The sequence below is a fragment of the Pinus tabuliformis genome, chromosome J (genome assembly GCF_031772625.1).
Source record: "Pinus tabuliformis cultivar Carrire ecotype Pingquan chromosome J, CPIR1, whole genome shotgun sequence".
Classification (NCBI taxonomy): Eukaryota; Viridiplantae; Streptophyta; class Pinopsida; order Pinales; family Pinaceae; genus Pinus; species Pinus tabuliformis.
The window spans coordinates 1,408,154,736-1,408,170,531 of NC_142295.1; the positions used below are offsets into that span (position 1 = coordinate 1,408,154,736).

At 36.0% G+C, this 15,796-nt stretch overlaps 1 pseudogene; it reads left to right on the forward strand.

Moving 5' to 3' along the window:
• The first annotated feature begins 9,948 nt into the window (after nt 1-9,948).
• Nucleotides 9,949-10,563, forward strand: LOC149232627 (putative pentatricopeptide repeat-containing protein At3g13770, mitochondrial pseudogene; annotated as a pseudogene).
• Nucleotides 10,564-15,796: the final 5,233 nt, after the last annotated feature.

The window sequence follows — 15,796 nt, forward strand, 5'->3', positions numbered from 1 at the left end:
ATACATATGCAATCTGTCACTCAACCACTCTCACATCACTCCTGCAAACCATCGCTCATTCAATCTACACACATGAAAGGAAGTGCAATCCAAACTGTAACAACAAAGCAAGTAATCCATTGCCACGCTAAATTGAGGGACCGATCCAGGATTTAATTTGTCACACCATCCAAATCTTACTGCAATTAATTAAATTACACACAAAATTAATCATAACAACAATAGTAACAACAATCACATAAGTAAGAAATATTTATGCAATTCATCATTCAACCACTCTTATAGCACTCTTGAAAACCATCACTCATTTAATCTACATACATAAAAGGAAGTGCAATCCAAAATGTAACAACAATGCAAATAATTCATTGCCTCCCTAAACTGAGGGACTGTCCAAGACTTAAGCTATCACAACTTCCAAAACTTACTACAATTAATTAAAGTACACATAGAGTTAACTGCAACATCAGTAACAACAATCACATAACTGAGAAATAATTATGCAATATGTCATTCAATCACTCTCACAACACTCCAAAAAACCATCACTCATTCAAACTGAACACTTAAAAGGAAGTGCAATACAAATTGTAACAACAAAACAAATAATTCATTGCCACACTAAACTGAGAGACTAGTCCAGGAATTAAGTTGTCACACCATCCAAAACTTATTGCAATTAATTAAATTACACATAACTGAGAAATATTTATACAATTATGTATTCCACTCTAACTAACTACTAATTCTTGCTAAGGAGGGTCATTCCTCCTCAGCAAGGGATGGTGCACTAAAAATCACACAAATTACTCTGAGAAAATTATTGAACCATAAGTTGAGATTTACATTAATAAAAGTATCATGATTACAGATCTCTGGTGTTTCCCCTTTCTAATCCCATTCTCTAATTCTTCGCTCTATCCCTCGCAGCAAACAGTCTTCTCTTTTATATATCTTAATTACAATTAGAAGATCATCATGAGAATCTTTCGATTCTCATGTGATCTTAAAATAAAATGGTATCTTAATAATTACACAATTATTTCCATGGAAGGGGTAAAACTATAACAATTTCCTTTAATTACAAACAAAGTTACAAAATATCTCAACCAAATAATTTGGATGCTCCACAAATATCTCCAAGTGATGAGTTGTTTCTTTTGACTTTGATGCACTCTTAGATCCAATCTAATTAGGAAAGGAAACATGTTGTTAATAAACTATCTTTGTAACAAAAACAATTGGTAAAGGAATTGAAATGTAATCATGTAACGACAAGCTTCGACAAATCATCCAAACTTGAAACAACACATACATTAGTTTTATGATAAAAAGCAACCTAAGAAAATAGTTCTAATGTAAAATTATATGTAGAATTGGACTAAGAAAGTGACAAGTGAAAAATGACATACTTAGGTGAATAAGGGTTGTTACAGTAATAAGATATGGTCCTGTTGGTCAAAAAGGGATAAAATAAATAGGAAAATAAGTAGGAAAAATATGAAAATTCCGTGACACAACATCTCCCCTCGGCTCAAGCTTCTGCATGTCCTCATGGAGACTCATGTCACTGATGCTTGACATGTTAAGAGTGAAGTTGTGTGAGGTTTTATTTTCTTTCCATGTCTTCACCTCTGGCCCTATATCCTCGAAAAATAACCAATTATCCCTCCAAAAGCTTATCAGTAATACTATATAGATGTTGATATTGATAGGTGGGTAATCAAACAAGAGGGAACTTGAATCTAATTTCTATCGAGCCTCCATAACTCCTCCTAATACAGTTAACATACTGATGAAATTTGAAAAATGCTTGCTCAAAATTCTGATAACAATAGGGGTCTCCCTTATTGAATTCTTGTTAGGAAATATCCCATCTCAACTTGCTTCCTTCTAAGGCACCAATTCTTATTCCTTTTATATTTCTCTGGCATCTTCGTAGAACTAATTCTTGATGGTCCATCAACAGTGTCTCAGTGGCTCGAAACCACTATATTTTATGGTTTTTGTGTGCAACAACTCTAGTTGAACTAGGTTCTCCTCTAATAAATAGTTCTACTCAATCGTCATTAGCTATTATAGGATCATGGGTAGCTTTCCATCCTATCTATTTTTTTATAAAAGAAACAAAATCCCTAAGTTGTACATCTCCTACATAGGGTGTCAAATGGAATTATTTGTCCCCAAAGCAAGCGATCATGCAAGCATAACTCACACAAAAAATGTTGTTATGGGAAATTAGCACTTTGAAATGTTTCGAGGAAGTCATGTATCTCCCTTGTGTTATATGGTCACTTTTCATTCAAGTTTGTTAATTGGAAGAGATCATGTTTTTCTTGCAAATATAAAGGATAAGAAGGAGAAGGAATCCTACCGAAAAATAAGCCATTAATGATATTATAAATGAGCTCATTTTATTTCTGTAACAACTAAACTCTCCTTACAGTTCCTTCACCTGTTTCATTTCTTGATTCCTCTCCTCCTGAATTTTCATATATTCTGTAATTCTTAATTTTTCAGCCCACTCCTTCTTAAGCTTATTGACCATTTCCTCTTGCTACTTTAGGAATATGATTTCATCTTTGGGAAAGAGATCTAATTTCTCCCACTTCTCTAGTACCCTCATCAAATCTTCAAATTTAACGTCAATTGTTTTATATGTTGTTTCAACATCCTCCTTTTGATCCCTTTTCTCCTCTTGTTGCTCTATCTCATTTGTTGGTTCTTGTGGTACAACAATATTTTTCTTTTGAGTTTACTCTATTTCAACTGCTAGGTCTTGTGTAACAACAACATCATAAACATGTTCTTGTGGATTAGCAAATTGTTTTTCTTCTTCCTGCTCTGCTTCGACTTTTGGTTCTTGTATAACAACAACATCATCAACAGGGTTTTGTCGAATAACAAGTAAAAATTATTTGTCTGTTTCCCCCACTTATACTGCAACTGAAACAATAAAAATCTCCATGATTTTAGCATCCTTAAGGATTTGTTGGCATCCCTTACAAATTTTTTCTGAGAGAGAAGAAGATTCCATTTCTACAACCTCTACCACATATCTGATCTAGTTTCATTCTTAAAATGACATTCTTCTTTAACCAAGGCAAGTTGTTTCTTTAACTCCTCATTTTCCATTCTCATATTTTCAATTTGAACGAGATGATAAATTTTCATCTTAGCATGAGAAGTAACAACCTCTTGTTCTTTTGTCTGCTCTTCTGTTACTGATCCTTCTGTCCCTTGTTGTTTCTCTGGTTCTTGTTCAGGCTTTGGTGTAACAGTCGATATTTCAGAAGTAGAGGGGCCTTATTTTATAGACTTCTCCTACTTTTCTTTTTCCAGTTGCTCCTCAAACCTACCAAGTCCAGTTATATAAACACATTCCCCCTCAGTTGTAGTAGTATATTTTGAGTCTCTTCTAGTATAACAACTACTCGCACCCTTTTCTTGGGGGTTCTTCCACCAATTGGCCTTTTCACTTTCCTTTTTTGCACTATTACCTTTATTGATACTCCCCTAGTCCCTTTAGGGGTCTTCACTTCCTTAGCTCCAATTTCAGGCACAACTGTTGTTCCAACAGTTTCTTCCTCCAACACTTCCTCTACAATCAGGCACCCACCTCGTCTTTCCTCTGATGACTCACTAGACACCACCATAGGTTCTTCTATCCGCATCTCCTTTCCTCATGAATATGAAAAAACGATCATTGTAATGGAACTCCACCTCTTAGGGTTGCATCAACCAGTCATAGGAGGTGTATCAACCCTACTCTACTTAGATCCTGTGGTTGCCTTACCCTACTCTACTTAGAGCCTATAGTTTTCTTTCTCTTGGAAGATGTAGCAGTTTCAGCACTGGGTGTTGTTTCAATGCTAGGGGATGCTTCAACACTAGGTGTTGCTTCAACATTCTCTTCATGCTCCTCATTCGCACCAGCACAAGGTCTCACTATCAAGGCATGCCAACTCCCTTGTCTCTGTAATGAATACATGATGATTAATTTAATGTGCATATAGTTAGTGACTCATGAAACTGGATTATTTTCCCCTTTCATAGCATATTCCATGTGTTATAATGATTTCAACAAGTAGTATGGTAAATTAATAAACCACCTTGACCTTAGGTGTGAAAACGATTGGAAGTGATAATTGAAAATAATCCCAAAACGACCCTCATAGGTAATGATTTTTTGGATGAAGAGGGCTACATATTCCCAAGGGTGAGAAAGATATGTTCTATCAAAACCCATGTGCTTGGGCACCAATTCTTCTCCCTCTTGTAAGAATATGGCCTTAGCTTCATGATTGGTGAATTTCCTTGAGAACCACCATTCTCTTGTCCTGGAAAGCCCTGTCACTTTTGTGATAACTTCTTCTGTAACAACAATTCTGAAGCCCCTAACCATAGAGTGTTGTTCAACTAAGGCTTGGGAAAATTCTAAATTGGCCAATTCACTAAAACCCTGTAACATTTCAAAATAACTGGGTCATCCAACCCTTCAAAAAATTTCTAATGCTTCTAGATGTTGTAACAACACATTAATAGAGTCAAGTTCGTGTATGATCGTTGCTCTACCCATAGCTTCTCACAAGCACACTACTCAATAATGTTAGGAACCTGTTACAGAGTTTCTCCAATGCACACAAATGGTTTCTCAGGGGAGAATGTCAACGTGTTGGAATTACCAACAGTTACTCCTGCTTATTATCAATTCAAAACTTTTAAATCAAAAGGAGTTTTCAAATGATTAAACTGATATGTGGATGTAACAACACGAATATTAAATTAAAAAAGTAATAATGATGAAGGAATATTTCTAATAACGTCGACGATTATATCAATTTAATTTTAAAAAATAATGGTGTCAAAATGGTCTAATCATGTAGTATTATGATAGGGTGAGATATGTGTTAATTGGAAGAATAATTGGATTTCCAAGATCCAATCTAATTAGTAAAGGAAACAGGTGCTTAAGAAGCTATTTGTGTAATAACAACAACTCCCAAAACCTTATTATATCCAAATCAGTAAAGGAAATGAAATGTAATCTTGTAACAACGAGCTTTGACAAATCATCCAAACCTGAAACAACCCAACCATTAACCATTAATCTACCTAACCTGTAAGAACCAAATCCCTTAGCTCTTGACCCTTAATCCCTTAATCCCTAACCCCTAATCCCTTAACCCTTAATCCTTGTACCCCAAATCCCTAAATCCTCAAAGCCCCTATCCACTTAACCCCCAACACTTTAATTAATTAACTATTTAGGCACATTTGGTGCTAAATCCAAGGCCCCAAGGAGGTAATTTAGGTGCAAAAAAAGGATCTAAACCCGACACTATAACTAGCGCTATTTCTAGGGAAATTGATTTCATTATTTATGGCAGTATTTACAACACTATTTTTTGGTGTTATTTTTGGATCTACTTACAACACTATTATTGACTAAATTAGTTCCTGAATTTTTTTTTTCGGTGAAAGCAATGGAAAAAATAATTCCATCTTGATAAATAGAGCCGACTTTTTCAAAATATTGGAGAAAAATACACTAAAACAATCCTTAGAAGCAAAAAAGGGAGCAAAAGAGGTAGCTAATCACATGGATTTATTGTAGTGAAATAACCCTATCACCTCCATTCAATAAGTTCTTTGAAATTAAAGAAAATGACAGATCTCCAAGATCAAGACCACCAATTGTCCAGACCTTCAAGATGAAAGCTAGAAAGCACATGCATTGCTAAGGAATTTATCAAAATAACAGGTTGATCATCATTGCAGTTAATGTGCAATCCAAATTAAATGTTATGAGTAGGATACCTTCATACTCGCATTCAATTACTACGACCAAAGTTGAGCTCCACTCACTTCCAGAGGTCCAAGTGTTGAACTTGGAAGCTCTCATACCACTTTGTAACACAGCCCCTCCTAATCCCAACTCACAACACAGGTTAGAAGGAGGTGGTTACTATGTTGACCCGAGATCCAAGGTAGCATTATGGAAATGGGGTCTGAAAATTTTGATCTTTTTCAACTTCCTTAAAACTTCAAATGGATAACCTCATTGTGTTCATCTCGTTGAAACAATTTTGGCGATATAGATTTTGTCTCAATCTGACCTTCAAATTAGAAGTTATGGCCAATTAAAGTTTAGTGCCACATCATCAATCCACCACATGGTCCCCTCATGTCCTCCACATGGCACCCACATAGCTATCCCATTCAACCTCCTCACCAGTGCATGACATTGTTGCATTAGTTTCCAATGCATTGACGCTAACAATTTGTTAACCTACCAAGGAGTGAGCTCTATTCTTAGAGAAAAAAATCTCAGAGGATTTGGCGGAGCAAAGATGAAATAAAATTCAGAGATCTAAGATTACAAGATCTCAGATAAAAACCAACTGTTAGGTCCCTATAATACTAGTGTATTGCCATATTGTTATTATCAGTGTAGCCCCCTTATTGTTATTTTTGTCCCCATGTAGTCCCCATATTGTTATTATTGTTCGCCATAGAAGCCGACTATTGTTATTGTTGTGCCCTTACATTATTATTGTTATGTGGGCTCTGATTATATTGTGACCCCGTAGACTCCTATATATAGAAAGGAGGTTTTTTTCATTTGAGTCGTCGAAGAATTGTTCATTTGTGTAATGTAAATGAGGTTTCCCCTCGAAGAGGATAATTTTGAAGTCATTGATCTATCTCTTCTTTTATTTTGTGAGTTGGTTGCATAACATTTAGTTTAAGAGCTTGGGATTCTAGGGTTTTGCTTCTTCAAATAGGTCATCTTGGAATTTTTGCTATAATTTTTTTTCTACAAGGCTTCAAAAGTTGAAATTTTTACCACATGGAGTAGAATCTTAGTGAACTTCATGTAAAACGTTCAGATATTGGTTCGCCATATTTTTGGAGATATGATTTGAGGAAGTTCAGGTTTTTGCAGGCTCCAAAATTTTGTCTCAAACAGGTGACTTAGGGAAAATTGTCATAACTTTTGTTTTAGGCATCAAAGTTGAATTCTATAAAATGAGGTTGAAATGGCACGAACTGTAGAATTTTAGATTCAAAGGTTGAAACAGTGACACATGGCACTCCGTACAAGTTTGCTCCACTGAACCAGCCTATAATCAGGTCATCATGGGAGATCGAGCATAACTCTTTCCTGAAGAATCTAATCTTGGTCTGACTTGTGGGGTTGGAAAGAAGACTCAAAGGGATACCACATGATGAAATTTCAGACCTTGGAGATCCAAAATTACAGAGATACAGTAGATTCAATATCAAGCTCCTACAAATTGAAAAAAAGTGTGTGGTTTTTAAAATTTGCATAAGTTTTGTTTGAAAAATTAGTTTGAAGTGATTTGAAGGGCATAGTGAAGCATAATTATCATTAATTGATGCCCTGGAGAAAGAAAATGGAAACACTTAGTAAGCAACCCAAAATATCTACTATGACACATGAAGAAGAGGAAGAAATGCAACATGATATATCAAAATTACAAGACCAAGTGCAACAAATTTCGCTCTCACAAAAAGTAACATAAACTAAGATGGATGGTTTGAAGAATGGCATGGAAGCTAAGATCGATGCTATAGAAGTAAAATTGAAAGGCAACATGGAATATTTGAAGAAATACATGGAAGATTTGGCAAATTTGCTACAAGAAATGCTTCCTAATGACGAAAAGGTAGTAGAGGAAATTCATGATGAGAACAAAATAAATGATAATCATGATTTCATAGACTCTAACGTTGGATTAAAGGCCCACCATATTCCAAGAATCGATATGAGGACGTTTGACATCAAGGAGCTTGTAACATGGATACTATAGATGGAGCAATATTTTGATCTCCATAATGTGCAAAACACACAAAATGTATGCATTGCAACGTTATATTTAGAACCCAATAAATTTGTATGGCATCGATAGCTTTTCTCTCATAAAGAAATTGTGGAGCACATTGTGGACTTCCAAAAATTGAATATCAGGCTAAATAATATTCCCAGACCTTGATTGTGGACTCTCCCTAGCCTTGATTTCTTCGCGTCCTCACCATTTTTAATTTTCCAAATATCTGCATGATGCGCAAGACTCATTAATCCCTTTTAGGACTTGTCCCTCTTAGCTGAATCACATATATGTGTATAATGATAGTCATAAGTTTTCCTTTTACTATGCTCATAAACAAGCATTATTAGTACTGAAAAGATTCCCAAGGATCTACCAAATCCTCTCATGTGTGAGTTCTACATAACTTACAAATTTTCTCTTGAGACTCGCTAGGGTACTTTTGCAATGTACTTGCAAGTCATGCTCTAAAACAAATTGTTTTCTTTATTACCATAGCTATAATTTAATATTGAGCTAATTAATAACTTGGTTTAATATATTCAAATAATTAAGTCAAATACTACTGTGAATAATACCCTTTTTAGTCATGTCTTCCTTCTATGGCCATTAGTTGTTCCTTCCCACCCTTTTATATTATGTTTTTAAAATCCTTTATGTCCATTTTATGAATCTTGGGACCCCCTATAGGACATATAAACAATTGGTCTCACCTCTTGAAGAGGCAATGTCTTTGAAGCAAGGTTCCTAAGCAATTATCCATGAATGCATATGTGTGTGTGTGCAATAATTAGTTTAAAGAAGAAAATTTGCATTGCCAAAATAAATGTGACTTCTTACTAGCTTCATAGACAAAATCTAAAATATTGTGGGATGAAAGAATGCCACTTTGTGATATTAATAGAATGGAGAATGAAAATTACATTGCCAAAATTAGCTTTGGTATTCACAAAATGAGTTTAATCCATGCCTAGAGCAATGTGTTTCATACCCAAACATTGTCAGACATGTTTTCAATCTTCAAGGATTGAAGTTTTCAAAGACTCTTAAACATAGAAGGCAGTGTTGTGAAACTAAAAAAAATAACAACAAAGAACAAAAGAGGGTTGCGCAGATTCAAAGATTCCAAGGGATGGCTAGTTGAAGACTCTTTCACTTATATACTTGCAAAACACATAAATCTCAATTTTAAAATTTATTTTTAACATATAATTTTCGTAACTTCTTAACTCATCGAACTAACGGAATTCAGAGAAGCTTTTAGGTCAATATTTGTGACTTAATTTCGATAGATTTAGATTTATTTTTTTGAGATGGTTGTGAGGTTGCAATATTGAGCCATATCTTGAATGAGTGGCGTAGATTTGGTATTCACAAAATAAGTTTAATCCATGCCTAGAGAAATGTGTTTCATACCCAAACATTGTCAGACATGTTTTCAATCTTCAAGGATTGAAGTTTTCAAAGACTCAGAAACATAGAAGGCAGTTTTGTGAAACTAAAAAAAATAACAACGAAGACCAAAAGAGGCCTGCACAGATTCAAAGATTGCAAGGGATGGCTAGTTGAAGACTCTTTCAGAATACTGGAAACATTGTTTTCAACCCAACAAAATCATTCTGATGGGAAAAGTGCAGAAATAAAATCTGCTATGTAGTCTCTTTTGCCATATGAACTTATTTAATAAATTCTAGATAATCAACCTAAAAAGGTATAACTTGAGATATGAACTTTAATACTTACATGGAAAAGCTCTCCAATTTTTTTGAGATGATATAAAGATGCTCACAAATGGTATATATATAATTTTATCTAATATTATAAATTAATATACATTTTATAATAAAAATATTTTGTATTTTTTTATATAATGTTTTATATATAAATGAGAGAATTTTATTTATAGACAAATGTTGTGATTTAGGCACAAGAAAATTACACAGTGGAAGTTTGTAAATAAAAAATTCTAGTTATGATTGCTTAACTAAAACTTAGTTGTTTAAAAGAATGAGAATAATTTTTTTTAATGAAAAGACCAAATTTTATTAAATTACATGGCCATGGTGAGAAGGCACTAGAACTGTTTTGTAAAATGCAACACACGGGTACAAAACCAAACCAATTCACTTTTGGCAGTGTTTTGAGCGCATGTGCAGGGGCGTCAGCTTTGGGACAGGGTAAGCAAGTTCATGCTTATATTGTCAAAACAGGATTTGAATCAGATGTCTTCATAGGGAATGCATTTATAGATGCCTACGCCAAATGCAAAAGCATTGAAGATGCAAGCAGAATATTTGACAACATGATTGAACGAAATACTATTTCATGGAATGCAATAATTGCAGGATATTCTCAAAGCGTTGTGTCTGAGAATGCCATGACACTCTTTTTCCAAATGCTACTGACAGGGCTAAAGCCGGACCAGTTTACCTTTGCCAGCGTTCTCAGTGCATGCGCAAACTTAACAACTTTGGAACAGGCCAGGCAGGTGCAGGCTCATATCGAAAAAATTGGATTTATAGAGGCAGATGTTGTTCTGGGAAATACACTAATCGATGTGTATACAAAATGTGGGAGTATAGAAGGTGCATGCAAAGTTTTTGACGAGATTCCCAAGCTATATATGTTCTCATGGACTACAATGGTTGTGGGATACGCCAAGCATGGTCATGGCAGTGATGCCTTGCAACTCTTTGAGGAAATGTAGCAGGCGGGCATGAAGACAAATGATGTAAATTTTGTTGATGTTCTACATGCTTGCAGCCAGATAGGGTTAGTGGACAAAGGGTTGCGTTACTTCGATTCTATGGATAAAAATATGGCATAAGAGCAAGAGAGGAGCACTATGCCTGTGTTGTTGACCTTCTTGGTCGAGCTGGATACCTGGATGAGGCTCATAACTTTATTAACAAAATACCATTTGAACATGGTCCTCTTGTATGGTGAACTATGCTTAGTTCTTATAGAAAACATGGTAATTTGGAGCTAGGATGAGATACAATAGAGCACATTCTTGATCTTGAACCTCACAGGGCTTCAACATATGTATTACTATCAAACATCTATGTTGCAGCTAGTAGGTGGGATGATGTAACTAAGGTTAGAAATCGATGAAGGATAGGGGCCCTAAAAAGGAGCCAGGATGTAGCTGGGTTGAGGTGAAAAACAAAATTCATACATTCGTTGCAAGAGATAGATCACACCTACAAACAAAGGAGATCTATGAGAGATTGTAAAGCTTGAATTTGTAGATGAAGAGTGTTGGCTATGTGCTAGACATAATTTTTATTCTGCAAGATGTGGAGCAGGTGAAAAAAGAGCATTCTCTTTACCAACATAGTGAGAAGCTAGCTATTGTTTTGGGATTATCAATACATCTCTTGGGACACCCCTCCGAATTATCAAAAATCTACGTGTGTGTGGTGCCACACTGATATCAAGTTCATATCCAGAATTGTAGGGCGACAAAATGTAGTTATGGATGCAAATCGCTTCCATCATGGGAACAATGGGATGTGTTCTTGTGGGGACTATTGGTGATTTAATGGATTACCATGCTTTCTTGGCTAAAAAATTAAAATTGAATGCTTTTTCTATCCATTTGAATTGCGTTATGGACAAAGAAAACATGACTTTTTAATTTTTGTCAAAATTGAGCAAGGCTTTGCTGAGATCTGATTCTTACACAAATAGCGATTGCATTGGACTTGAAGTACAACTACAACACAAGACTCAATCTTCTCTACCATGGCATTTACTATTGGACTAGCTTCTTTGGTGCCTGAACACAGTTGGATTTGTTATACAGGAAAGCACCAAAAAAGGATCTCTATAAGAGAAGAATGTCAACAATGTGCTCTATAGTGAAAAATGAGAATCAAATTTGTCAAAGTTTGAGAGGTCTAAGGGACTTGGCACAAACTGGTCAATATAAGGCATGGTTTTTAGATCAATTTGGAGTTCTCCACGCTGGGTAGAGACCTTATAGAGGAGCTATTGCAACTTTGGAATAGTTAGCGCAAACTGGCATAAAGATAGTAATTATCAGTAATTCTTCAAGATGTGCATTAACAACATTGGAGAAGATGAGGAAACTAGGTTTCAATCCTTCTCTTTTTGATGGTGCAATAACTAGTGGGGAATTGACACATCAGTATCTTCTGAGGAGGAATGACCCATGGTTTGCAGCTCTAGGTTGATGTTGCATTCATATGACATGGTCCGAGTGAGGTGAAATATCTCTTGAGGGACTTTAGGAATGAAATATGAACAATTGGGTGGACAAGTAAGATGGATTGGGAAGCCAGACCAAGTCATTTATAAAGCTACAAAAGAAATGGTTGGGGTTGATGCTGCAGAATGTGTTGCAGTGGGAGACTCTCTCCATCATGATATTCTGGGTGCAAATAATTCAAGTAGCAGTCAGTTTTTTGTGGCTGGGGGTATACACACCAGTGAGGTTGGAATAAATCAGTTTGGACTGGTTCCAGATGAAGCAGCATTTGAAGCTCTTACCCGCTCAGATGGTGCCTATCCTTCATATGTCATTCCTTCTTTTATATTGTGATTAGAATATCATTCACATTGTTTTCGGATTTCCCTTTTTTTTTCTTTAAGTGTTGGCATTATGAGACAAGTGTTGTCCTTGATGGAAAATCAAGGAGATGACAGATCATAGTGCAGCAGGTCAGCAGCAAGGATTTGATGACCAGACTACAAGAATGAAGAGAAAATATATATACGCAGGTTCGGTGAAGCGAAGTCGCGTATACACGCGGGTTATACGTTTCAAAGGCACGTATGCGTATACACGCACTTTCATGAAAGGAAAAGCACGTATATGTTGGAGAACCTACCTTTGGTCTGTGGTAGTTAGTCCTTGATATTTGAACCTATGGTTTTGGACCAAGGTACCTCGTCAGACGTGTCGATCCCAAGTATTGGGTCCGTGGTATTGGTTTGTTATCGTTTTGGACCATGGTATTGAGCAAGGCCTAAGACTATAAAAGGAGAAGAAGATCATTAGGCAAGCGTATTCAAAAAGTCTTGAATATCTGATGAAGGATGAGATCTAGTATGCAGGTTATGGGTTGATGATGCATTGCTTGATCTGAGCTAAGGAGGGATCTCACTGGTTGATGGAGAACAAGATCTAAGGAGAGATCGGGATCAAATGGTTTGAAATGGACTATCCTTATATGGCTGATTATGCTTATTCTAATCTGCATACTGACGCATGTAATGTTCTATAAATGTTATGAGTATGACTGCTGTTTGGTACAGATGCAAAGTTATAAGAAATATTTTTAGATCTGTACGCGGGTTGGCCTTTGAAAAAGCGCGTATGTACGCGGGTTTGATTCATCGTAGTAGCGTATACATTCTGAAGTTTGATGTTTGAAGTTGCAGTTGGATCTGATTGTTATTGCAGAGTTCTGTTGTCTGCTCTGTGTTCTGGTGACTGTGTTGTTGACAGGGTTTCAGTGTTTCAGAGATTGATGATGCTAGTATTGATTGTTTTGTGCTTCAATGATATTTATGGGTCCAGTATGAAAATTTGATGAAACGTGGCCTTCAGATTATAGTGTTGTGCTTCAGGAGTATCCAATCTGAAAATGTATGAAATGCGGTCCTTGGAGGGTGAAAGGAGATTGTAGGTCAGTGCCTACGTACTAGTACATCAGCTAGTACAAGAGAAAAGGGGGTAGTAGCTCCCTTCCGGTAGCCGCTGGAGAACGAGTGAAGATTGGAGCATTCAGTAGGCAGGCACCTACGTACTAGTAAATGGATCAGCTAGTACAAGAGCTAAGGGGGTTGTAGCTCCCATCCAGGAGAGTCTGGAAAACGAGAGAGGGTTGTAGCCCTCTGCAGGTAGAAGCCTGCGTACTGGTAAAGGACTGCACTAGTACAAAATATTGTAAAATGAAGTATCTTATTGAAAGAAGATAGAGACGACTTGCAGCAGGTGGTTTTCACCCACATTGGGTTTCCACCTTATATCATGGTGTTCATGTGTGCTTCTTGTGTGTGATGATCTGTTCTATTTTACTGCACCTGCTTACTGTTCATATGGTTAATAAAGTTCTAATGCACTAACTAAAGATCAACATTTAATGGATTAACTGAATCATAAATAGTTTGGATATACACTAGTTTCTTTAGACACAGTTGCATATACACGCGGGTTCCATTGAATGAAGTAGCGTATATGTATCTAAGTATGGAAATGAAAAAGTTTTATTGATCTGATAATACTGATTCACCCCCCCCCCTCTCAGTATTATTTCCAACAATTGGTTTCAGAGCAAGTCCTTTGGTAGAAGCTTGATCGCTTGAAGGAGATCCGTGGAACAATGGGAAAGAAGCTTAAGAAGAAAGCACCTAAGTAGAAGAAATCTCAGAAGAACTAGGACAGTGGGAGAATCGATTGGGGATTATGTGGAAGAAGAACTTCAGGTTCAAAATATTTTCAGAATGAAGATGAACAAGATTTATCAAGTATGAATTGGGTATCCTCTGGTTTCCATCTATGTGAAGATGATGAAAGTGATAATGAAGCAACTAAATTTGCTCTTATGGGTGAGCAAGAAAAATATCAAATAGAGGCAGTATTTAGAAGGCTTACAGACAAAATTAAAGATCAACAAGATCTATTGAACAAAAGGGAATGTGCTTTCAAAGAAGAAGTTATCAAACTAAAAGCTCAATTAGAGGAAGGAAACAAGGTAAGAAAGTTACTCAAGGAAAAGGAAAATCAATGTCAAAAGTTGCAAGGTGAAGTGACATCATTAAGAAATGAAGTCAATGAAAGGAGCTCAATCATCAAGAAACTCAGAGATAGATCCAGTTATTATGAAAGGCTTGAAGCTATGATCTGCTCACTAAAGGAAGATATTGAAGAATCAAAGAAGCAGAATAAAGATCTACTCCAAGCTATTGAAAAACAGGAAAATGAAGTTATCAGCTTAAAATCTCAGCTGGAATGTGCCTTCAGAATTCGTCAAATGCAACAGGATCTGAATGAAGAACAAGAAAAGGAGATTCTCAAACTAAGGCAACAAATGGAAGAAGGAAGAAAGTCTGAAGAAATTTTGAAGAAGCAATGTCTGGAAAAGGAAGAACAACTTCAGATTGAGGTAAATATCTTAAAAGGTAAATTAGAAGAAAAGGATAAACTGTTACGATTTCAAGATAGTACTAAAGCCTTGGATGATATTCTTAGTAGTCAAAGGTCTCCTGCTATCAAGACTGGTCTTGGTTTCCATGAATCTGTTGAAGGTGAATCTAGTTCACAAGGTGAGGCAAGGAACTCTAGAGAGAAATCTAAAATGATCAACAAGGAGATGAGAGGTCAACCCCATCAACAATCAAGGAAAGAGATTCTTCAAAGAAAATATTTTTCTCCTAACTATGGAAGTAATAGTCGGCCATTTACTCAGATGAATAATATTGAATGTTATGAATGCCATAATCTTGGACATGTTGCAGCTAGATGTAGAAGAAGAATGGTTCAAGATCATCACACAGAAAGATCATCACATTCCAGGTACCTTAATGGATATTGCTTTTCTTGCAATATGTTTGGTCACAAAGCTGCTGATTGCTACAGGAGGAATATGAAACATGTAAGATGTTATGCATGTAACAAGCTTGGAAATATAGCAAAGGAATGCAGGAACAAAGTACGAACATCACACCAAAAGGAGAAAACATCATCACACTTGAAGATATGGAAGAAGAAGGAAGTACAGTCAGAAAGATGTGGCACAACACAATGTACTCAGACACAGGACATCACAGACATAACAGACTCAGAAGGAGCTGAAAGTATAAAACTTCAGTGTCCTGAATCTCATACGCAAGTTTCTTAAAGGGAATTCGCATATATACGCGAGTTATACACTGCAAAATCATGTATATGTCAGTCTGATGAAAAGCAG